This window comes from Thunnus thynnus, chromosome 22 (genome assembly GCF_963924715.1).
Source record: "Thunnus thynnus chromosome 22, fThuThy2.1, whole genome shotgun sequence".
NCBI classification, from domain to species: Eukaryota; Metazoa; Chordata; class Actinopteri; order Scombriformes; family Scombridae; genus Thunnus; species Thunnus thynnus.
Window position 1 is genome coordinate 13,933,600 of NC_089538.1, and position 25,639 is coordinate 13,959,238.

Consider the following 25,639-nt stretch of genomic DNA (forward strand, 5'->3'; position numbering starts at 1 on the left):
TGGAAAAGCAGGTGTTAAATTAACGTTAGATTCTCCTTTATCTGTGCAAAAAGTCTACTTATGTGTGATGGTATTGTGCAGACACTTAGGCAGGACTAACTTGCAGCAGGGGTTGGTAGAATTAAAGATGAATTACCTCCTCAATAAGGACTAAGTGCTGTATCTGCCAAAGCTGTCAGGCCAAACGAATGAATCTCAATGACTAGGCAGCAACGTGGGCATGGGGAGGGAGGGAACAGAAAAGGAGAGATGGAGGGATTGCTGATAAGTGGAAGGAGAATTAAAGAATGAGACGATGAAAGAAGGAATGAGCGTGTTTGAAAGCGACAGCAGCCACACAAAGTAAAATACAGCCTAAAAATGTTGCAAATGCTCGTTTGCTCCGTGTTAATATGTCACCTCGTCTCTTTTCTCTTCACATTTTGCCTTTCATCTTTCACACTTTTCACCCCCCCCCCCCCATCTCCTTCCCCTCCCTTCTGTCGGCTCATTGCTTCCATCAGTGCGACGCTTTGCTCTCATTTGCTCTGTATGACTTGTTTAGAATAGTGGTGGTTTGTGAATATGTGTGTATGTGTGCTAATATAACATCTTTAAGGGTGGATGGTTGATCGTGAGTTGGCCAGCTCAGACCTTTTGCAGTGTTTCAGTCTCTCCATTCTCCCACACTTACAGAGCAAATGTTCCAATTTTTTTTAAACAGCAGCAAGAATAGTCAGACATCAAAGACTCGATAATAAATGTGAGTGTGAAAGAGAGGCGAGAGAGGGAAACTAGAAAGTAGAGATTAGTGCATTCAAGTTGACAGGAAGGAAGGAAGGAAAGGAGGGTTTTTAAGCTGTGTGTCTTGCAACTGAAGAAAACTGCACTGCCAGAAAATATCTCCGCTAAAAAGTAATTTTACACATTTAAATCCAAATTTTTTAAAGAGCATCTACTGTCTTATTTGCAGTTTCAAGATTCATGAATTGACTCTTTAAATAGAAAAATTCTTTCTGCATCTGAAAGAGGAAGAATTATCTCACCCCAGTACTCTAGGACAATGTTTCACATATTATAGGGGGAAAAATATTTTAAAACTGAAAAAGAAAAAAACTTACTAAGATTAACATTTTATTGCAGTGTGGCTTAGACAGTCAGTCCCCTGACAGTGGCACACGAGGAAAATGCCAACTCCAAATGAGACTGTAATCCTTTGACGCGCGGAGCAGGAGAGCGAGAAATACATTAATGCTCGGAGAAGAGCAACGACAAACTCCAGCTGGTTGCACAATGGTTGGTGTGTGCAGTGTGTGAGTGAGTGTGTGTGTGCACTGGTAAGACTTCTCCTGGATCACACATTCTAATTGGATTTAAAGTAATGTATGAAACAGCGTGTGTGTGCGCTCGTGTTTAAAACAAAACATTTGCACACATTTAAATGCATGCACAGATTATGTGTTTTCAGGTGTGCTGACTGCTTACATATATACAAATAAAGCATCTGAAATGCTGCGTGTCATGTCACTCTCTGTCTGTCTAATGAGGTGTGGGCCCATATGTATGTTTGTGTAAGATGAGGCTGAATCTGGAGGAGGAGCATGCAGAGAGGAGACGTCTCTCTTAGTTGCTGAGAGTTACCTTGTCAAGATGAGGAGAATGGGACTGGTCATCCTGGAAATTTATTTTACTTCCACTTGACCGTGCTGCTTTCTGACTTAGACTCGCTTTACATGCAAAGTGCTGCTCACCAGTTTGGCATTAATCTACTCTGAGTTTGTCAGTTGTTTACCAGCAGAAGCTGACGGCAGTGCAGGTTCAGCACCAAGGCCAGCAACAACAAGGCGGGGTGTGTTTGTGTGCCTTAATGGTTCTTCCATTATGTATAAGATGTAATATGTAACAGCTCAAGAGTGATTTTAAAACAACATGAATGGCAATAAAAGAGTGAGGATAGATTAAGTTGCAAATGGCAATAAAAAGTGACAAAAAAGTAAAATGTTTACTATGTTTATAGTTTGGCTTTTGTCAAAGTTCTAAAGGAAATTTGCAAACATCATTATGTAACTGAATAATGCATCTGTGGTTTGTGAACCTTAAAGCTGCACTAATCAATGTGCTTATGAACAATAGGTTAAATTATGATTTACAATATTAAAGGTGTCACTTGAAAAAGACAGAATCATCATCCGATTCTGCAGTTCCCCTAAATTCACCAGAGCTTTACAGTCTCTTTCAGCGATTTGTTTTGGTTTTATGTCTGTTATGGTTCAGTCTCAGTGTGCATATTAGTATCATTTTCAGCAAGCGAGCTCTGATAAACCTGCATGCACAGCACCAAATTGCTGACAGACAAAGTTGATGGTGATGATACAGTATGTCAATGTTGTGTTTATAGCTTGTCCCACCAATCTTGGGCTCCCAAGTGGCCAAAAATCAATTACTACAGGTTCAAGAACAATGCAAGAACAATACATCAAACCCAGGTTCAGTCTGAAATCGCTTTCACTTAGAGATTAACTTTTGTGGACTTAAAAATGAATTCACACCATTAACCAATTGCAAACCCTCTTAATCTTGTAGATGTTTAAGGGAACAGAGAGGATTGGAAGGTTAAAAATGAACGTTGCTATCATGTTAGCTGTGTTGCAGTATCCAATTTCATGTAAGTGGATGGACAGTTAGCGACTGACCACCTGATGCAGGGATCAGTTCTGCTGGGCCACTTTCTGGCACTAAAATGAATTCATCTGTAGCTACCACAGAGCTACACTAATTAAATCATCCAAGAAAACAAAAAAAAACCTTTGTGCCTTAATTGATCACTTGTCCTAAAATACTCAGGCTTATCCCAAATTGTAAATATTCTCTTGGCTCTTTTTTGTCTCATAGACACAATGCCAGTAGTACTGAGTAGGATTTGATAATCTCCTCTAATGACCCACACCTGTGTTCCATTCAGCACAGCTGCTGCTCATCAGCAATCATCTTAACAGCCTGCAAAAAGAGTAGGAGGACAGACAAAGGTGAGCATCTGTGAAGCCAGGGCAGCTCCGACTTGCATACCTCTTTTGTTTTTCTGCAGAATTGTCCCCGGAGGACGTATAAAGACCACCAAGGTGACTGCACTGCCAGCACATCTCCTCTAATTCACAGACGTTGAGTTTTGGCCCCGGTACTCTCACTCTCTCTCTCTCTATCTCTCTCTCTCTCGCTCTGATGCACAAGACCTCCAAGGCATCCAAAGTTTTTCCTCATGTTTCTTAAACTTGGTTATCCACTTTTGTCTGTATATAGTCATTAAACTCACACCAGCAAGGCATATTGTTGCACTAAGCCTAAGTCTTGATGCATGTTTTACCCTGTCCATGCCACAATGAGATAAAAAAGTATCGATTGTGCTCCCCCATTTTGGAGAAAACATAGATTAATGACCTCTCCTGCAGTTGCTCTACAGACCAAAATAATTCCACCTAAAGTGAATGTAATAGAAGATGCTAACGTTTGACCCGAACTTCACACAAGATGGATGAACTTTAGAAACGACTGACAAGCTCTACAAAATCTTGATAATGGTGTCACATCTCACTCTCCGTAAGCATTTTTTTTCCTGAAACCTTGTCTTGCCGTCACATTGCTGTTGATAAAGGCTTCATTATGCAGATTTTCCTGTGATAAGAGGAAGCAGGTTTGATAATATCAAATAATGACTCATGGACTGTATTGGGACAAATCTTATGCTGTCTCCCAATTCCATACTACAAACTAATAGTATACAAAATGTACTAAATATTAGCTGTGATAATACCTGTTTTTGTAATTTATTCTAACTTTGTTAAGCTGTGCACATCTTCTTGTCCCTTCTGTCTTATACAATACAGTAGAACAGTGGTATCCATCAAAACGTACAATCAAAAATAAAGCATATTTTTGTATGCATACGTACTCTTTTGAGTATACTTAATTTTGTGAATGTGAATACAAAGTAATACAGTATGCTAAATATAAAACCTGCCTATAATTGGTGCGTGTATTGTATTGGAACACAGCTCAGTCATCATTTCAATAATTATGATGGAATTAATAATAATTAATAATCCTTGTAATGTAAAACTCATACATCATTCTGCACAATGAAGCTTAAACATCCAACTGAAGTAACAATAAGCAAAAAAAAAAATTGAATGGTGGGGCACTTTAAGTTGTGGTAGCCATACATAGTAGACCATATACATAATCCGTTGCACTGATCTGATGCTGCAAGTGCTACCTACTATGTTTTACAATTTTTGATTTGCAAACTTTACTTGTTTCACACCAAAATATGTTTAAGCTTATGTGAAGCATGACACTCCTTTGCTTGTATCTGTTGGCAAAAAGCTCATAAACAGGACTTGTATATGACTGATAATGAGGTGGTTATGTAAAGTGACTGCAGATATTTATGCCTGTTATTATTTCCTTTCATGTTCATGCTGTATGTGAGTGCCTGACAAAATGTGCTCTTAGTGTAACCTGAATTCAAGGCACACAAACAATGCGTCATGTTCAATTTACAATCCACACCTAACAAGACAAATGGAGACAATGATGCATGCTGCACAACGGGAGCAACATGACCCTCCCACCGGTTTCTTCTTAATGGCTACTTCCTGAATCACAAACAGTCCACTGAAACAGATATTCAAACTTGAGAGTGGTTTGTGGAACAGCTTGTAAAAGAAATGCTCATTGAACCAGACCACAATATACAGTCAAGCCTCTAAGTATTTGGACATTGACACATTTTCTATGGATTTCGCTTTGTATTCAAGAACAATTGAGTTTAAAATGAAACAATGACTGAGGCTAAAGTGCTGACTTTCAGCAGTTCAGATTAATAGTTCAGTTCAGTGCAGGAATTGTCACCCTTTATAGCCATGCCCGCAGTGTGGCTCTAGGGATGGCAGTGTCGGTCGGTTCACCACTTGGGTCCAGACTGAATCTATTGATGGATTGCCATGAAATTTTGTACAGACATTCATGGCCCCCAGAGGATGAACCCTACTGACTTTACTCCCCTGACCTTTCCTCTAGCACCATTTCAAATCCATGTACTGGAGTTCTTAAGAACAGCATTGTAGTAGTTTGTGTGTTGAAAAAAGACAGTATGTCTTTCCCAACTGACTGCCTTCAAAGCATTCTTAAAAGTGGTAACAGCCACACATCACCCCTTTCATTTCTTCACTCTGAGGTAAAGGTTGCCTCAGAGTGTTATGCCCAGCGAGAGGCATCAGAGGTTAATGCGCTTGCATAAATCATCCCTCATCGACCGAGCTGCTCGCAGATTCATTTGAAATTGTGGCGTGTCCATATTGTATGAGGCTGGCACAGACAAAAACATGTCATACTCAATCCTGTTTCATTGACGGACTTTTCTGGACCGTAGGAGAGGCTCTTGTCAAGATTATTTCCAATCATGGCAGAACATTTATTATCAGCGACCTCTTATCTCTCCCTCCCTGTCAGATAATGACAGTGCTAGAGAAACAACGGGTGACCTTCATCTAAACCCTTCACTGGGGAGAGTCTGACAACTGTTGTGAATGCATTCGTGACATTTCACGGTAATGTCACTCCTGATGGTCATTGGTTGTAATGCAGACAAAAATCACAGTGTTTATGGTAAACATAGTGTTTCTACTTTTCTGGTTAACTTATCCCATATTTTAAGCTGAGCAGATTCCCATTATTTTTCTCCCGGAGACTGAACTCTGCCATGCATTCATTTAATTCCCCTATGTATGAAATAATATCCTGCCTTGTGCAGCTGAGCCATTAAGGCTAGTTTCGCTGTGGCATGATAAGTGGATGTATAAGGAACAATGATTAAATGATCTCAGAAGCCTTCCTCCCACTCTCTCATTAAGGGTTTCCTGTCCTCCTCTCCAATACAATCACACCGAGGACCTTTTGACTAGAACATTAGATTGGGATTTCCTATTGACTGTTTTGAAACCAAGAGTGAAAAAAAACAAAGACAGCGATTTCTTCTAAGAACAGCAAGTTGCTGAAGAACTGACAAGGATTTAGCAAATAAAAATGGTCCTACTGAAACCTTATTTTGTTCTCAGCTTGATTTTCTTGTATTTTTTTCAACCAACCTGGGTCTTATTCTCAAATATTTTTCCCTTATGACTATAATTCATCAATCTTTTATAGACATATGGGAAACACAGACCCCAGCAAGAATAATGTTGACTGGATTACCAAAAAATGTGGAAATCCCCTGTGGCTATTGTAGGTAATTGCATATGCCACATTCATGCTATATCGAAGTTACCACAGTGGCCTTGTAAATAATGTTCATGTCAACCTCCAAGTTGTAAATACAACTGAAAAACTTGTATTTTTCTGAAAGCTCCAATATATCTGGCTTGACATTCAAGGTAACTAAACCCAAATTTAATGGATATAGAACTATATTGTCAATGCACAGTATTTTTAACTAATTTTAAGACTAACTCTGCAATTATCCAACCGTATTAAGTATTAAGTCCAATAACGTCAATGTTTGCAAGTCATATACATGGGAATTTTTCCATCTCGATTGTCATAATTTAACCGGCTGACTTACTTGCCATATATGAATGGGGACCCAAAATATTTCCCAGAAATTGTAAAAACAAAAGTCATTATAAACCTTTCAGTAGTACCTTTTCTAATCCCCTTCAAAGTATTCTCCTTTAGATGCAATACCCTTCTCCTAGGGCTTCTCCCATTCCTGGAAACATTTCCTGTAGTCATCTTTTGTCACTGTGTCCTTAGCCTCCTGCAATTCTTCCTGGATTTCTTCCACGGAAGCAAATCTGCCTTTCAGTCCCAATTGTAGTTTCACCAAGCTGTAGGCATACATAGCTGCAAATCTGATAACTACACCCTACCTCTGTACAATCAGTGGCTTCCAAGAATATTTGGGTCTCCCCTTGCAGATGCATATTCGCCGGCACTTTAGTGTTAGGACGTAGCTAACCTTTGATTTAGCTCTTGGTAAAGAAGTAGTAGCAAACACAAGAAGATGGTTATTTTTGAATGAGAAAAGAGAAAAAGACAAGGTATAGACTATGCAGTTTTCATCTCAGTATAAAAGGAACTCCAGTGATCCAGTTATGGTTAAAATGGAGGTGATGGCAAAAATGCTAAGACGACCAACAGTTAAAATTATAGCCAAACCAATACTGTGTTTTTGAGGCTAATGCTGACATCAATATATGAGACTTTAAAAACCTGAAAGTGATATATTGGCTGCTATTATTTTTTAAAAAACACAAAAATCTTTGTTTCAACATATGTACTGGTCAGGCTGCAGTCATAATGGATTCTCCTTTTCATATAATATCCTTTTTATATCTCAAGAAAAGCTCTGAGGGCTTCAGGTTTTAGATTTTATATGAACAAACTAGTATAGCAAGTATTATAGTGCTGCTGGCGCTAATGATGGGATATAGTTGCCAACTTAAGCTCCATATGTCCCTCTGCTTCCTTGCAGATTTATTAACTGTCACAATTAAAATGTTCAGTCTTACAAGGCTAAAGGTAAAGCAAAGCAAAGCAAACTGCAGGATGAGAATCGTCTCTAAGAGATGCTGATTCAGTCCTCCAGGACTAAAAAAATTCACACAGGCGCTTTGTAACTCCCATTGATTTTTAAAGGGCCGTTTATTCCACTGACTCTGAGAATGATTTACCTTATCTCCTCAATTAGCAAATGAGAGTGAAATCTGCTGCGTTTTCCTCGTCACCCATCCTTTCCTGACATGGGAAAGGCCATTGTGGGGTTTTTTTTCCTCCAGTTTCATTAATTTTGTTTTTAATCACTTTCGATTAGATTTTTGCCTATTAGCTTGGGTCGAGTTTCAGAGGTTCAGCAGAGTAGATTTTCCCCTCAATGGGATGCTCATACATCAGTGTCAGACCGGCAGCCATTTTATCTCTGGCCTCTGAATGAAAAATAAATAATGAGTTGTCTGTTGAGACCTACCCTGACTGAGCGGGAGAAATGTACCCATCAATAGGTCTTCTTCCACAACCAGCCAATAAACTCCCTGTGGAGAGTTTCTGCAGCTCTTCTCCAAAACTTTTCTTTTGCCAGATAACATCCTGTCACACTACAGTTCTTCATTCACAAGCAATGTCACTCCACAGTTTTTTGTTCAAATTTTTGAGGCTTGTCAATGATGTCCACTGTGTAGAAAATAACATTTTCATTACAGGTGACTTTCTGTGGGTTCAACCTACAGCAAAGTAGCATCTTGTATCACGCTTGTGAATGCATCTTGTGGTTGTAATGAAAACTTAATCTACCTGAACTGCTTTCCTTTATCCAATTACCACAGTAGTTAAATGCACCATTTTTACTGTTCCATCACAAACATTTTTAAGGTTTTGGTTTGCAGTGTTGCTGAAGGACACACATTATTATGGATTTTGGGGAATGTTTCAAAGCATGTCAGTTTGATTTCCACTTTCAAGAGGTTACTCAAAGGAATTCAATTAATGGAGCGTAGCATTTGTTCAGTCAGAAGACAGAAGTTACACTTCCATTTACTGACTGACATCAGCTTTTCATTAATGCTTCACAATCACTGGCTCATTTGGCTATCAGCTGACTAGCACTAGCTAATCATATTCAGTGTACAGTGCAGCTATAGGCCTTTTTAACTGCAGATATTTTGACTTGTCATCATAGGAAAAGCACCAGTGTTACTGATAATGTTAACAATGGCTCTGTTCTATTCAAGTGTCCTGAAATCAAAGCAGCTAAATGAAATTCAGCTATCAATTTTAATATTTACACCTGTGCTTTTCCTACAGTGACACGTCGACATGTCTTCCTTGAAAAACACCAGTCCAACCTCCTCTCTATATCCTATATTTTTTTGGTATTGTTGATTTAACTAAGATTTAATGTCCATATATTTGTTAAGTGGGGATGACTTTTCAAGGTGGGAACCTCATTGCTGCTCAGATTCTTTGAGCGTTCCCTCAAAGAACAGAGCCTTTTACTGCCAAAGTCTCCAATTGAGCCCAGCTAAAGTACAACCCTGTTAATGTGCGGCTGCAATTGACAGAGTATCACCTTTCCAGTTTTTGGTGTTTTGCCCTGCTCCGTTCATTCCACAGTTTATAAATACATATGGCCAGTGTTGTCCCCAGAGTGGCTGGAGGGCCAAAAATGCAGTAAAAAAACTGCCAAAAATTCAATAAAACAGGACCCAGAGTTCCTGGCCATAGCCTTACTTAAGCAAAAACATTTACTCTGTTGTGACTTTTGAACTCGCTGCTTGGTCCTCAACCTGCAAAAGTCAAACCCTTACGATATCTCACCTAATTTAGTGTGAAGGTGAGAACTGTTTACCTAAATACCAGCCGTTCCATTTTTTTTTTTTGCTTGTGTTACGGTGGCCCTCTCACATGTAACTGCATATCAGTGTTGGCATGATGCGAGCTGACGGCTGGAGAAAATGTGAGAGAGAGTCGAGAAAGCAGGTGTGAGGATGCTGTAGGAGGACAGGGACGTCAACATGTGGTTGTTGACACAGAGGAGACAGGCATTTTTTGGATTATTCCCCTTGTATGTCTCATTTTTTTAGCCTTGGCAGAGTCCATTGGACATCTGTATCGACTAAAATCAACTTGCTGACCAGTGTTGCAATTTTTCTTTTTCATAAATTTGAACAAGACTTCAAGATTCTTTCCTTCTTTCAAGGATCATTTTCCTTTTTTCCAAAACAGTGAAGACATGCCAGAACACTCCTAAAACACATTGAAATAATAATGCAACAGTCACAGGGATGTTTTTGTGAAATATTCATGGCTTTCAGTGGCTCCCATGGCTCTTTGCTGTGCCTGACTGGTTGAGAAATATCTGGAATTATGCCATGCTAGGGTGAGGTTAGACATCTCTGACTTGTCAGGAAGGATAACCGGACCAGTTCACTAATGAGCAGCTGGGCTCGACCAGCTACAACTGTCTCCTCCACCAGCTGACTGGATGTCTTAACTCGCCTGCAGTCTGGGCTCTTATTATGCTCAGGTATTTATAAGAATAGCCCGGCAATCACAAAGACACGTCAAGCTCAGGCTCTGGAGAACATTGGATACCTTATTAGTGCTGTAAAAGTCAGCCAAGCAGAATTCAACAAGAAATCGAAGGTGGCAAAGTTGGATAAGAATTACAAAGCATGTAACTGTCCGTCATCCTCCTCTTATATTTTTATGTGTGCGACCAGAAATGGCTTTATTAGTTGTTGTTAGAGCTGCCAGCAGAAAATTGACTTTTAAGCATTCTCATAGATATCTATTGGCTTTTGTGTTTGGGTTCAAAAGAGGTTTAGAATTGATTATGCTAATATTATGAGTCATAGCAGGATTCATGCTTCATTGGTCCATCTGTGTTGTGACTGCCTTTCCTTTGGGAGGAATTTACCTGCATGCCTTCTATCTGTCTGACCTGTCAGTATCGATCTTGTCTGCGCGCTGCTCTGAGGGACATTTATTGCAAATGCATGATTTCACATTTTCAATGCTTATTCACAGAGGATAGGGGGGAAAAAAACAAAAGGACTGAAACAAAAATAGCATGAAAATATAAGTTTTTTTTTATTTATTTATTGAGCTATTCTAGCAGCATGGCTCCAGGAATGGACAGTGTTGGTGTGTCTGTTGGTGCTGTCTCCACCGCTTTGGTGATTCAGTCTGAATCAGTCCAGACTGAAATATCTCAACAGCTATTGAATGGATTGCCATTCAGTTTTTTGGGTTGTTTTTTTTTTTTTTACAGACATTCATGTTCTCCAGAGAATGAAACCTACTGTCTTTCGTGATGCCCCTAGCAGGTCAAAACTTTCACTTCTACTGGAGGGATTGTAACAAAAGTCTGTACAGACATTCATGGTTCCCAGACAATGTATCCAAATTACTTTCATGATCCCCTGACTTTTCCTTTGGCGTCACCAGGAGGTTGACATTTAGTTTTGAGTGAAATCTCAACGACTGTTGGAAGGACTGCCATGAAATTTTGAGAGTACCCTTCCAAGAAAAAAACAAGAAGATCAGTTGTTTATTATATTTGTGTGACAGATGCTTACTAGCTGCTATAGTAATTATGACAGGAGCAAAGGTGGATATCAGATGACGTTAATATATAGCGACAGAGTCGGGAGGAGATCAGGGTGGATGGATGGGTCAACAAAACATTGGACGAGTCTATGCTGTTTTCTTAAAAAAAAATATGAACACAATCGTCCCCTAAGCTTACCCACAAGGTTGTTATTGTAACCATGACGACAAAGGTCTCCTAACCTTGAGGAAGTAGTCATTTTAATCCAAACCATGACCTTTCTTTCAACCTAACTGAGTTGTTTTTGTGTCTAAACCTAACCAGACATTCACCGTCACATTGTAAAACATGTTTATTTTTTGTAAGATTTGGATTTGGAAGGCATAAACAAATGAAGACATAAAATGCTTCTATGTGTAAGTCTGGAGTGCATGGACCAACAACCTATTTTGTCATTTAATTTGAAGGATTTTTGTACAGATGTAATTGTAATAATCTGGGTGATGTTGACATTAGCATTCAGCTCAAATGTAACAAACAAAAGCTGTTTCCCAATTCCATACTACATACTAACTGTACAGAGTATATATGATATACTAATCTCTACTGCAGTTAGTATACAATAAATCAACATGCTTGAGAGTCTACAGCTTCTGTGAGGCTGCACTATAAACACAGTAAAAGATATCTTAGGAATGTCTTGGATGCATTTAAGGCACTATTCACACACCATTTTCAAACACATATATACACACAAATAGGTAGCAGATTTGTCCGCCCCACTGGGCTGCCACCACCAATGTCATCACTCATGTCTGTATGTTCCAAGTTGCCGCCGAGTAGATATGTGGGAGTGAGTCATGGCTGCTGTCATGCGCCGTCCTTTTTGTCCCCCCCCCCAATGTCTGGCAGGGATGACTAAGACCATTCAACTCGGTAGATGTCACAGAGTGTATGAGGCACACACACACATACACACACACACACATACACACATAAGAGCTACAAGGAAAGCCCCATGACATCAAGCAGGGTAAGCTCTTGGCTCTTGACAGCAGAATATAAATAACACCATTATTTAATTTCATATTTCTATTTTTAGATTTCACCCCTAAATTTACTGAGCATAATTGCTATATTAGAGGAAGGGAAATTGGAATATGGAAAAAGGTGGGTGCAATAAATTCCTAAGATGAAAGATTATTAAAAATGCATTTAACTCAATCCAACCATCAGTCTGCCGCTTCTTGATAACATAATATTAATAGGGTGATCATGAACCCATATGAAGGAGTTGTTATCTGTTCCATTCACTGAGGTCATTGTCTCTGGCGTGTATGAGTGAGAAAAGTAGCATCATGTTTGTAACAGGGTCGGTCGGAAAATTCTAATTGTGCTTCAACAAGATTGATTCAATCTGCCCTTTAGTTCGTGACATAACATTTAAATGGAACATTTAACTCCCCCTCTTCATGCTCTCTCATCTGAGCACTTATGCACGCACACACGCACACACACACAAACACAGTCATACTCACACATGCACAACCCATCCACACAAACCCCAAGAGCAGCAGCTGGAACTTGTTAATTGCGAGCGCTAAATTCAAACGCTATCGTTATCTTGGTTGGCAGAGGCATAAATATTAATATATCATAAAGAGCCATAAAAAAAAAAAAGCTCGCCTAGCCTCATTTGGATCCATATATATGCAGCTGTTAGTGTCTGTCGGGGAGAAAGGGGCCATCATTTATTGAAGGTGGTGGGGGGGGGGCTGCCACAAAGGAACCCCAGCGAGAAGACAGGAAATGACTTGCTCTCCAAAAAGAAGACTGAAGGGAGGGAGTTGTGAAGGAGGAGGATGCTAGGAGAACAGAGCTAAAAGCGTCAACCAGGAGCCAGAAATCCAAATGTCTGATTCACACTGAAGTACAGGCCATCTGAAGAGCGGGAAAACATCTGCTCTTCAGAAAATCTAGGAGAAGTTTCGACCCAACTGATGCGCACACACCCTCCCTTGCTTCATCCTTTTCTCTGTCGAGAACACAAACCTTCACACATACACAACACGCTTGACCTGTCCTTGGTACTCAGCTGTCCAGGGTGCACCAGACGGTAGAAGTGCTGTTGCACTGCACTGCTGTGCTTGCTGTTCCTCTCTCCGCCCCGGCCTGGTGCCTGCCCGCAACTGCTGAGAGCAGAGCGGAGATGGCAGGTGTTGACAGGGTTCCACCTGAAGGGATTTTATCACTCCCAAACGCTGCCGCTCCCCCAGCTGCTCGGCACGCTGCTTAATCAACACGGACGTCACAAAGTAAAGCAAAAAAAGAGCTGTGGACGGTAAAACAATAGCTCGTGTGTGTATGTGTGCGTGAAAAAAGTGGAGAAAGAGGGTTTATTTGATGAGAGACAACATTGCCTCCATCCTAAAATAAACACAAATGTAATTAGACATCAGTAGGCTCATTAGCTGGAACAGAGATTGTAAACAACATGTCAGGCAAATTCACAAACCAGTACATCACACTAAAACCACAAGATAAGATGAAGAGTTATCTTAAATCCTGAAAAAAAAAAGAAAGAAGTGAATTAACGAACATCCTAATACTCACTCATCGCTGCATTAGAGTAGTGTTTGCAACAAAACTAATTAGCCTATAGCAGCAGCCACTTGCTAAGTTAATTGGCGGCGGGTGAGTGGGAGGCCTGGATTATTTTAGGCGGTGTATTTCAAGACAGCAGCCTGCTTCTTTGACATGTGAATAGGCTGTGGGAAATGGAGACAAATTATTGCAGCATTATTGATTGACTGACCAAATGAGATGGAAAGGCAGATGGAGAGAAAAAGGAGAGTAGGAAGGAGGAAGACACAGGTATAAAAAAAAACACAGCAAAGAAGAGAGGAGGAGGAAGAAGAAGGGAAGGGGGGTGGTGGCACGGGTAGACAGAGAGAATGACTTTAGCTTGATTTATCATTGTCTATTTTTCTTCCCTCAAACTACTCTAAAGAAATACTTAAACTTTTTTCCATCTTCAGAATGTCACATTTGCTGAATCAGTGTTTACATCTTCCATAATTTTGTCACCTTAGATCTGTTATTCAATCCGTGTACACAAAGAAGTAGTTGCACCATCAACATTAAGAACACAAGATTCAAACCTGCTATTACTCTCAAATTGATCAGGGACAAACTAGGTAACAACAACATTTTATTGGCTCTTGTTGGACTACAAAACCACTTTCCACTTGCACTTGTAGTGTTACTTCAACCACTGAAAGTCCCAGTTAGCACTGGCTAAAAATAACAAGTCTGCTTATGTTGCCTGAATGTTTTTTTACATTGCTTTTGTAGATAATAACGCATGTGAGAAAATAAAATGTTCATTAAGAACTTGCTACAAATAACAAATCTGTTAGCATCTAAGCTTAGTGAATCCAGGTATTTTGTTAACTGTGAACCGGATCCAACCGGAACCAGCTATTGAATTAAATCAGCATAATGACTCATAAATTTCACTTACGCAGGGAAATCTATCTTGAGTTTGCTAACATTAATTATTTAGCTAACATCAGTTACCATAAATGGTGGAGTTTCTGTGCTTCGCCTGGGGAAATCAGACTCTAAACCACATTTGTGATGTTTTCGCTTGCTGTTACTTGAATGTTGCTGTTTAACTGAGCTACATTAATGTTACCTAGTTAATAGTGAGCTAACTTTAGCTTCATCTGGCTCAGTGAGAGCGTGACCCACCGCACAGAGTGTGTTGTAAAGCTCACCCCTATGCTGATTGTTATTCCCTGAAGCCCAAGTTAACATTCAAATTACTTGTTTTGTCTGACCAACAGTTAAAAGCCCAAAGATGTTGAGTTTATAGTACTACTGTATCATGGAAAACTGGGGCAACTAGCAAATGTTCACTTTTTCACATTTAAGAAGCTGCTACCAGTGAATCTTTTGGCATTTTTACTCAAAAAAATGACTTTGAAATTGTTTATATAATAGTTGCCAATTAATTTTTTGTCAATCGACTAATCGAGTCTAGACTAGAGTACTATGTATAATGAGGGTCAATAGGGGCCCAACAAACTTTTGCCCAGAATCTAGTCATGGTGATACCATGCAATATTTGGGTAAAATGGCTCAAACTCTTGATTATGATCAGACGAGAAACATACAATATGCAGATATTTAATCTATATGTCAAACTGTTCAACTATGCAAATTTACCAGTAACCTACTGGATCAAAAGTTACAGATTGCACCTTTTTAAAAAAAGAGTTGATGTCTAACTTGGATTAGGAGTATGTGCAGTAACCATGTGCTATTCTGCATGTAGAACAGCTACAGTATGCCTGTTATACAGCATTTTATATGTCAAAGCAGCCTTTAATGTGTACAGCGCATTAGTCTAATTGATTTCTTTGGTGCACGGAGCAGTGTTGTTCCTCACAGTGAGACTTCCTTATCTTATTCCCCTGCTTCTCTTTCTCTTCACCATGGTGATTTATTTGTCCCTGGGTTAGAGGCGTCACTGCCTTCAGAGTCGTATACTCTCCCAATCAGTCACAGCGAGGTCCAAGGCTCTCAGCTGTCTGCCAAGCTTTCTCTTAAGAAAGGCCTTGCGAGGGTGTGTGTGTGCTTGTGTGCTTGTGTATAAATGAGAGCAACAGATAAAGGTAAAGTTTGATTACAATATGCAACTCTAAGGTATATACCACACGAGTGTGTTTGTTCGTTTATATGCTTGTGCGAACAGTAGTACAGACAGTAGAGCACCACTGTGACTTGCTTTATTATTGAAGCAGTTTTTCTCTCCTTCCCTGTGCAGGCAGCTTGTTACAACTAATGGGTTTATCTCATAGCACTGCTGCCAGAGAACCTACATCACGCAACCCAAATGCATGCTGGGACACGGACACAAGCAGCCTGCATGACAGTTAATTCCAAACACTGGCATAACGCACACAAACACTCACACATGATTCTTTTACCTCAGAAAAAAATGTATCAACATGGCATTTATCTCTTAATTAGGCTTTGGTGTGTGTGTGTGCATCTGTGTATGTGTGTGTGTGTGTGTGTGTGTGTGTGTGTGTCTGTATTTCAGCCCGCTTCCGCTGCCAGCCAGTCAAAAGGAATGAGCAATGAAAGAGGTGGCGAGGGATTTTCTAATTGACAAGCTGTCTAATTCATTCTGTCTTCATGTATATGCACACCACCGTCATCACCGACGCATACAGTGAATATGCAAAAACTAATTGCCCTAGACAGAACAGTGCTGGAATTTTGTTATAATATCTTTAGAAAGCCTAATGAGTGTGGCCCTGTCATTGCTTGGCTCCAGTCTCTTTTGTTCCCATTCTTATGTTCAGAGTAGCATTCAGAAATAATGACACACGCACACACACACACAGATAAATTGGAGCCAAATAATCTGGGTGCAGCGGAAGCACGGGGGCCATTCCGTTGAGAGGTGTTTTGAAGCGCAAGAAACAGAGAAAATAGGGCTAATTTAAATTGCCAGATGTGATTGAGTTCTATTGTGTGGTCTGGGTTGGCTAATGGGTGGCAGTCAAAGGAAAAGCAGGAGGAAGGATAAGAGTGAGGGAGGGAGGCGGAGAGAAAAAGGGAGAAAAGCCTTGATGTGCAAGGCTTATTAGGGCAGGGCTGCTGAATTGGACTTGATCACTGGGGATTCTTTGGCAAAGCCAATACATCAGCAGACGCTCTCGCTGAAATACTGCAATGTGACTTTCCTCCATATACAATACACAAACACACACAATCACTCACAGAATGACATATGTACTCTCATGAGGATATACCGTATATATATGCCCCCATGTGCAGTTACCACACACATTTAACACAGATAATCACACACATCCACTCAGTCAGAAGATTGCATGGTTTCCCCTTGAACTTGAGGCAGGGAGATTATCAACTCGGGGATACTAAGTGGATATGTGTGGGTGAGGGACCCAACTGGGCTCTAAATTAGCCCAGCAGAGCTCTGCACTTCATCTCTGCTTACTGAGCAGAGACAGAAAATGTACTACTTCCATTTGGCGCAATATGTCACACCAACTGGCATCCCATCATTTTTTTTTTTGTTTTTTTTTTTGGTCTCAATCTGTTTACATCTGTATTTCTGATGAACCCATACCCTTCCAAGTTCTTTTCACACTGTTACCATTGACAAGAAAGGACGTGATGATTCCTTGCCTTGTTTGTAGAATTATTCTTAGTGTCAAGGGATGTGTAGTACTAGAGTGATGATTTTATGTCAAGGGACATTAGGGAGTGAGACACTGCCTCAAGTGAAGGAGTTCAAGTATCTCCAGGTCTTGTTCACATGTGAGGTTAAGGTGGAGCGTGAGGTTGACAGGGCAGATTGGTTCGGCAGCAGCGGTAATGCGGGTGTTGAACCAGACCATTGTGGTGAATAATTTATCAGTCGGTCTACACTCCAACTCTCACCTATGGTCACGAGCTTTGGGTAGTGACAAAAGAATAAGATGGTGGATACAAGCGTCTGAATTAGTTTCCTCCGTAGGGTGCCTGGGCTCAGCATTAGAGATAGGGTGATCCGACATCCAGAGGGAGCTCGGAGTAGAGCCACTGCTCCATCACATCAAAAGGAGCCAGCTGAGGTGGTTCGGACATTTGATTAGAATGCCTCCTGGATGCCTCCCTTTGAAGATGTTCCAGGCATGTCCAACTTGTAGGAAACGCAGACTAACAACACGCTTCAGGGATCTCATCTAGCCTGGAAATGCCTTGGAGTCCCCCAGGAGGAACTGGAAGGTGCTGCTGTGGAGAGGGAATCCTGGGTTACCTTAGGCCGCATTCAGACCGACAGCAGCTCTGCGTTAAAAAACACAACCCTGCCATTCGTTGGAACAGGGGCAGTGCATTGACGTAGTGGAGTGGCAACGCAGAGGGCTCAGCAAAACAATGCAGTGTCGTCCTGCAAAAAAGTTTTACATGGTTCAAATTTTGCTGAAACGCAGCATGACCTCATCCAGCAAGGTGCTATATTGGCCGGTCACATATATGTATTTCTGGTGGATTACTTTGTCATGTGAACGCCATGTTTCTGCTGTTTATCTTGTGATGTGACAAAAGATAAAAGTCGTGATAACATTCCAGAGTTGAGCATTACAAACCGCTGTGTGTTGTTTTGCTGTCTGATAAACCTTTAAACGCATCAATCTGTAGCTCCAATTCAAATTGCATTTGTTGGGCTGTTTTGGTCTGAATGCAGCCACCACAACCCAGTCCCGGATAAGTGGTGGAAAATGGATGGATGAATTAAACTCAGCATTAGAGCTACTTGGACCACCTACTGTACTTACAGGGCTTATGGTGGGGGGGATACTTGAAAAGAACTACTTTGTACAATGTGTTGTCCAACCATGTTGGAAGGCAAACTGTATTTAAGCATTCCATATAGCTACACTTGAAAGCAGGGTTAAAAGCCAGTCATCAGAGAGAGAGAGAGAGCGAACAACTGTTCTGACGGTGATGTTTAAACATCCATTAGCTGCATCAACTTGATGACTGTAATGAATCAATCAGCCATTAGCTGACAGTGGCGCTTCAAACATGAATCCAAACAGCCTGCCGCTAAATGAGAGACACAGGGAGCTGAGAAGACAGCGTGTTGTTGATGAGCAGGACAGAAGGAGAAAATCTCTCCCTCGTTCTGATTCTCTCTCACTCCCTCCCTCTCCCTTTTATGTGTCCAACAAAGCATCCTTTAATCCCTTTGACTTTGAACACAAGCCCCTAATGGCTCCCAGGGGTTCGTTACAGCAGCCATCTTTACAAATTTCTTCTATCCGGAAAGAAAAGTTATATAATTTTAATAAGAATCCTGTTGCTGGGATATCGCACGTGCGGTGATGGAAGAATGATGAAAAGCTGCATTGTGGGAAAAAATTACGAGTGACGTCCAGTGTGTAAGCTAGTTATTTTAAGTTTAAGAAAATGTTTCATATAAGCCTTGATAAGTGTTAAAGGGTTATCCATGCTCAGATTGTAATAAGGAATTCTGTTAATGATCACTATACTATTCAGTTCATCCTCTAGAAGCTGTGTTTCATTATTTAACCCTTATCAGCCTTTTTTGAAGCAAAGTGATTGTGAGATTTTCTGATATGAACAACAGTCAACAACAGTTTCTTAAAGCCACGACCACAATCTTTCCCCAGTACTGTTTTTATCAATGATGACAGCTTTTTACTAACCTTGACCAAGCAGTTAGTAGTTCAGCCTGGACTTAATCATAGAGGTGGCAGTTCAGAAAACGCTCACATGGATCTTTTTGGATGACAGTGACAAATGACCTGTTTTGACATTTAGGTTGGTGGATGTTTTTAACACCGGATTTTGTCATTGTCACTTTCATACAACTGCATACAGTACCAGTGAAATCCCACATGGTGCATCATGTTGCCAACTTTATTAATACTGCTTATCATATTCATGAATTCTAGGACTAATGGCAACGCAAAATGTGTTTCTCTTTTCATTACTCTAATTTATGCCGTTTCACAACAGTTTACATCTCAGCATTGCTTTCAAAGAAACAATCTACCCTTAAACAGAATTTACATCATGTTTTTCCAGTGATTTTGGACAGTAAAATCAATATCTGCAGAGACAAGTCTATCTCTAACCTAGAAACTAGCACATCAACTTTTGAATGGATGACTTCATCTACAGCTGGTCGCCTGACATGAAATTTGTGACTAGCACAGTTTTTGTTTGAGAGATTCCATCCAAGTTAGTTTTATTTGAATGCTGGTCTACCAGCTGTGAACTACGTCTCAATTCCAGTAAAATCACAGTGGGTGCTGTCATATTGTCCTGGGAGTTACTTATTGTCAGTGGAGCAGATCGAGGATTTGTCACTTGATGACATCATCATTCCAGTCTGTTTCTTTGCTGTAAGACATTGGAAAAGAAAAACTAAGCTGTGATCTATTAATAAGTACAGCCATATGTTTGAATCCCAAATCATTTTGTATGAGTTGTCACTTTTTTCAAACGGTAAGCATACATCCATATATACATGCACACCTCCGTTTCAACAACACCCTCATCCTGCCTGAGATTTCAGTCCCTTGGTACAGCCGCCACACTACAGGGTGCTGCCCCTGACATGTGCCAATCTGACTTGTTTACACTTGTTAATTGCTTAAAGGCACTTCCTCTTGACGCTGTGCACCCATCATGGCAACAGGAGACTATGATTAGAAGGTCCTTGTTTGTGCTGCTGGAGAAAACACAGTTCAGAGAGAGAACAAGGCACTGCAGAGCTCACTAATTATGCCTGTTTGTGAATTCAAGCAATGGACGTCTGCCCCTTAACCACAGGCATGCATGTGAGATACATGCATGGACTGCTGGGATGGTCATGCATTTCTGTCATGCCAAATAAGGCTGAAAAAAAATGATGAATAATAATCCTTAATAGTCTTCTTCTACATTGTCATGCCAGTGACAATATTCATTTCATCATGCTTTCTAAAATAATTATTTAGTGAGAATCTGATTTAAAAATCTAGTGAACAGAACAATGCATTTTGGGAAAAATCCATCACTTGGTGCTGGCCTAGCTTGTTAGCATTCCTGTTTGCCAGCATCCTCTGGGGAAATGCTTCCACTGTTAGCCTTGAGGCCAAGCTGCCATCACAAATATAGTCTGAGAAGGCCCCTGGGCTTAGTTAAACTCACATTATTTCCCCCAAATGATGCTCAGACAATATTAAATGTCATTCACAACCCAGAGGGGAAAGGTAATGGTGTGTAGTAGCTTAAATATTTCAAATGGTTAATAAAAAGCTATTGGCATAAGTGCAGTAGTGTTTGTTTCTCTGTGCTCATGCCATCAACCTCCTGCACTGTGTGTAGCATCATCAGTTTGGGTAAAATGTAATAATGTATAATGGATGCAAAAAGAGGGAATTGGCCATTTAGAAACCGGGATAATCATGTGGCGACGTTAATGAAGGTCAACTCAGTTATTTTTTCTGGCTGTAATATTTCACTGTACTGACTGTTATTGAATGTCTGACGAGCTCAGTTTCAATTCAGCTAATTCAGAGACAAATTGCTGCCCAGTAGTTGTAATTACTTCTTAAACTGTTTTCCAGTCAACTTAATGTTCTCCAATCATGCAACACACAGCACATTGTTGTGGCTAATAGCGCAATGCCTCATTGACTGTTTGCTAATCTTCTCATATGAAGTCATTGGCCAAGCAATTTGTTCAATTGGAGGAATTAAGTCAGATATTAAGCTCTGTAAATGTGTGGGAGCTTGATTTCTCAGGGTTCCAACTGGGCTTTTCCACAGTTTTAATTAGCATCTAGGGCTAATCATGCTAGTGGCTAAAGGCTAAATTATCCCAAGAATGTGAAACAATGTGAAACTGTGTGAAACTTAACGCTGAATGAATTTTGATTATTTATATAAAACCATAGACTGTATATAAATATGGACGACACGTCTCCACTTCCTACCGCTATGGAAAAGTGAAGTCAAAATATCTCCTTTCCGGGAGCTGCCATCTTGCTTGTGTGACGTCATTTGGAGCCATAGTCTGCGCAGTAGAGTCGGGCAGCGGGATAACGGCCCGCCGAACAGCTGAGGGGGTGTGTTCCACGGGCCTGACAGACGTTTGAGAGCGGTTGTCACAGCTGTCAATCATGATGTCAGACCCCCTGTCTATATTGTCAAATAACTAATTAAAAACAAACTTATAAGAAAAATGAGCACTTGGACAAACATCAGCATAAGAACTACCTGAAATGACAGAAACTATCTTTGGGAAAAATTTATTTGACATGTACTTTGATTTTTTTAGTTTGGCTCATGTCCCATCCACCAATATGGAGGGGGCGGGACTTGTGACCCATACTGCAGCCAACCACCAGGGGGCAATCAAGATGTTTTGGCTTCACTTCTGGGGAGCTGTCATGACGTCTATCTTTATATACAGTCTATGTATAAAACCAATAAAATGGATGTCAGGAGAAACATGAAAAAAATAGTAAAGAATGACACACATTTATGTGGACCTTGTATAGGTATAAACAGGATTAAAATGTTTGCTAAGTCATCATACAAAAAGCAGCTTTCTCACGGGTCCAACTGCACCTTTACATTGCAGTGTTAGCATGCTAAGCCATTCATGCAAGCGGCTAAAAGCTAAATTAGCCAAAGAATGTGAATCTTAATGATAAGAAAAACATATTTTTCGTGCCTTGAGATGACTTCTGTTGTGATATGGCGCTATATAAATAAATTGATTGATTGATATTTCTGACAAGTCCTTTTACTGTCTAATCAAAGCATAATGTGTTTTTTGGTTCCAAAGTGAGATTTTGCTTGCTTTAATTTCTCTTTTGCTGGATTTTAGCAGAAACATGACAGGATAAACATCAAATTTGATTTGTATCAGGACATTATGGGCAAATACAGCAGTATTTTTCACAACAAAGCAAACCTACATTTACAGTACTAAAGCATCAGCATATATCATTTAGACCCACTCTATACGGCAATGAAATAAAATGTGTGCCTAGTCATCATAAAAAAAGTATGGTAGCGTCTGAGGGTGTCATTAAAAATCCTCAATGATGTACTAATCTGAGGAGCACTGTGTGCGAGTGTGTGTGTGTAGGGATCGTCCACATTGAGATGCAAAGCTGCGATGGAAAGCGCCTATTTGCCTCTCCAGATGACGTTGGAGCTTTCCTGTTTGACACAGGATTAATAACAACAATACAGAGATTTATTTGCTTGCGTAAAGCTTGAGGTCTCTCTTGCTCTCCCTCTCTCTCATGCTCTCTTTAGTGGTTTAAATATTTCACTAATTCCTGCACACTACCACAGTGTTCAAGCAGCAGAAGCTGGAGATAGGAAGAATGCTGTAGAGACTGAGTGCATGTTGTAACCTTTTTGAAGTCATTCTTCGCCTCAAGGTCCTTTTGATGTTGGGCTGTTGTGTGTAAAATAGCCTTCATTTGAATTGCACAGAAAAACCTGTCAAACATATGAAATAAACGTATCTCTGACAGCGAGTGAAATCTCATTGAGATGCATCCTTGTGGACTATAAAACAGCACTTGGTGAGGCAATGCTGGCTTTCTCAAAGCTTTTAAGAGCAGGCACCATCTCTTCTGTTTTGCCTGTGCAGAACTTAATCGAATTTGTCGAAGAAAACAACAGATGAAAGCTTGTCTGAGGCATTTCCTATCTGTGTGTGTGTGTGTGTGTGTGTGTGTGTACATAGCTGTGCCTCTCTTTTCTCTGTATGTGTGTGCTTGTGAGTGTGTGTGTGTGTGCGTGCATGCGTATCCGTATCAATCCATCCAATCTCCTAGCCAACCAGCCTCTTGAGAAGTGCTGTGGTAGCTCAATTAGTAAAGAAGCCAGCAAATTACAGAGCTTTTTTCTTTCCTCCCGCTTCCATTTGTTTTGTTTTTTTTCTCTCATACACACTTTTTCTTAACGGTGAAAGCCAAAAGTAGAGTTAAATAAAAGAAACTCACATATGTGCATTGCACTCACAATCTCTCTTTCACACATACACACACAGACATATCCACAGATATGAAGAGACACACAGGCACAAAGCATACAGAGTACCATATCACCTTTTGGCCTCAGCCATCCACACCACTATACTCTGTCTCTGTACAGACTCAATGACCTATGAAGGTGAAAGCCAGAGGAGCCAATTAGAGCACACAAAACCATCTAGGGCCCCTTTCTTTCTTCTCCAATCTATCCAGCGTCCTCATTCAGCACCTTCTTAGTGCTGAAAACATTCAGAAGACCCTCTTCAATATTGTATTTTGTTGAATATTTCAATATATTTATACCTATGACAATATTAGCAGCTCCTGGGCTCTTGATTGGCTACCAGTCAAATGAACTTGACAATCTTTCGACTTGGTCGCACTGGAAGCTTGTGGTGACAGTGGTGGCTAAATGGTTCTGTGGAGACAATTTTCGTGTGTAATTAGTCTTGAGTGCTTGCTGGGGGAGCTCGGTTGGAACTGTTGACACCTGGACTATTGTTATTGTGTAAAGCCACTCTGTTGTACAAAACCATCGATTGTGTCAAAATTGACTCTGAGTCTTGGTCTTTGTAATTACCTGGAAATTTCTACTCCCTTTGTGATAGCTGGCACACCACATGAGTTAGTAGTTACCTCAAATGAGTTCACTGGGATTATACTGTTGAGTGCAAGACATACTAATATGATATTAAGACACATGTGTGCTGTTTTTGACACCACCTGTGACCGTATAGTTCCCTACACAATAACTGTGCATTTATGAATTGGCAAATAAAAATAAAAGTTGACTTTCTTGTAAACTTAAAGAAATAGATAATCGACATTTTGGGGAAATGTGCTTATTTGCTTTCTTGCAAAGAGTTAGATGATAAAATTAATGCCACCAGCAGCTGTTAGCTTAGCACAAAGACTGAAAACAGCGGGAAACTGCTAGCCTAGCTCAGACTAAAGATAACAAAATATGTTTTGCACCTCTAAAGCTCCCTAATTAACCTAAGAAGTTGTAGTTTTATGGGAGGTTATATGCCCAGACTGTTTCTTGACCTGGAGTGACAACAACTTGCTGGAGTCTTACTGCACCTAGCTAAGAAATAGTTTTAGCAAGTAAAATCCCGTAAAACTATATGTTGTTTTTACACTTCAGTTTTTGTATAAATTAAATAAATGAGATATAACACGTCAATTAGTAAGCTTTAGAAGTGCTGGTAGGCAGATTTTGTTACCTTAGGGTCGATCTCGGAACCCACTGGCTAACGGACTGATAACACTTTAGCCTCTGGGGGCAACGGCCAATATTTACAGTCCAATTAGCAACTTCAGATGCGACAATGGGGTTGGAGTTGAGAGATAACCTTCACGACCAGATTGTTTCACAAGTAGCCAGTTTACACTCAGTTAACAGTTAAAAACCAAGCAAACATTGATACTTTTTGTAGGTGTTTTAGGTCCAGACAACATTTTGGCCAATGCTTTCCACCTCTTTCGCTCCCCACATGCTTACCTGCATGCAACCAAAGCATGTTCCTGTAGAAATCGCTGGAATGGAAATGGAAATCAGAATGCTTCCAATCCCAAAATCTTGTCCCTTGCCTACAGATTCTGCATTCATTTGTAGATATCTGTTCATGGAGATTACCTTTTAGCAATGCTGAGATAGCTGTTTCCATTTGTTTTCACAGTAGCATCATATTTATTGTACTGACGAGTGGTATCAATCTTTTCATCAAGCTCTTGGCAAGAAAGTGGATAAGCGGAATTTATTAATAGTTTACATAAACAGATTAAAAATCATATGCTGTTTCCATTTTAGTTACTGACTTTACTATACAGCTCAGTTTTCTAGACTGTCAGCTGTTGAATTATATGTTTATAGCAAATGTATTCATTTTAAAAAGTTACTCTGTTGTGACCTGTCTTAACAGTCCTGAAGATAAAGAACACACAAACACAGAATTAC

The 25,639-nt window shown here is 40.2% G+C and overlaps 1 protein-coding gene and 1 long non-coding RNA gene across 4 annotated transcripts in view; one reads left to right on the top strand and one right to left on the bottom strand.

Moving 5' to 3' along the window:
• The window catches only part of LOC137174363 (uncharacterized), a 121,985-nt gene that overhangs the window by 71,889 nt on the left and 24,457 nt on the right, over positions 1-25,639 (top strand). Inside the window, exon 1 of one of the 3 annotated variants that reach the window (XM_067579595.1) lies at positions 2,798-3,098. The exons of 1 other annotated variant lie outside the window; for it this stretch is intronic. The gene's annotated coding sequence lies outside the window, so the exon portion shown is untranslated. Of the gene's footprint in view, positions 1-2,797; positions 3,099-25,639 lie in introns of those variants that run through there. One more of the 3 variants, XR_010925351.1, reaches the window with a different exon arrangement.
• LOC137174364 (uncharacterized) lies at positions 17,640-21,862 on the bottom strand. Its single transcript, XR_010925352.1, has 3 exons — positions 21,616-21,862; positions 20,171-20,363; positions 17,640-20,035 (listed from the first exon to the last, which is right to left on the bottom strand). It is a non-coding gene; the product is annotated as an uncharacterized lncRNA (long non-coding RNA).